Genomic DNA, 653 nt, shown 5'->3' with positions numbered 1-653 from the left:
GATCCCTCATGGCAGACCAAACCCCCTCGACCTCTGCCTCCTCTCCCCCTCAACAGACACATTTATACACCTACACACACACACACACACACATATCTCTGATGGTTTGTTCTGATTAGAGAATTCTTTTCATGACCTCAAACTGCTGTTTAGTTTCAAGGTTTTCAGGTCTCATCTCATCTGCAGTGGAAATAAATTCAAATCTTTTTCGCTAAATTTCTCAGAGCTGATTAAACAAAGAGCGCTATCATGTACTGAATAGCAAATCCGATTTTAAAGGATGTGTTTGAAGTAGCAGAAATCGTGTTTTTGCTTAGTTTTTGAGTAGTTGGAGGGGTTTCCACCTCTACAGAGGTGAACGTGGTGCGTTATAAGTTGTTTTCTGGATTTGTTACAAGACAATAAAAGCTGTCCATATGAAGACACTGTTTCCCAAATTTTAACACCTATGTGGAGTTCCCTTGCAGAAGCAGTGTCACAATCTGTTGCATGACCTTTATTTTTGCTTGAAATGAGGACTGATTGAATTAGGACCCCCATCTTATGTCTCCCTTCTGTTTGTTAGGCTGCAAAGGAATCACTTTACAGTATAAGGTGGAGAGGAGAAAAGATTACAGCGGTCTTCTAAAGATGAAATTTTCATCCACACAATG

This window comes from Mchenga conophoros, linkage group LG1, assembly GCF_057382185.1.
Source record: "Mchenga conophoros isolate Kocher_MC1m ecotype Shallow Benthic linkage group LG1, M_conophoros_male_GT1.1, whole genome shotgun sequence".
Lineage (NCBI taxonomy): Eukaryota > Metazoa > Chordata > Actinopteri > Cichliformes > Cichlidae > Mchenga > Mchenga conophoros.
Note: the sequence above shows the minus strand (reverse complement) of the source record.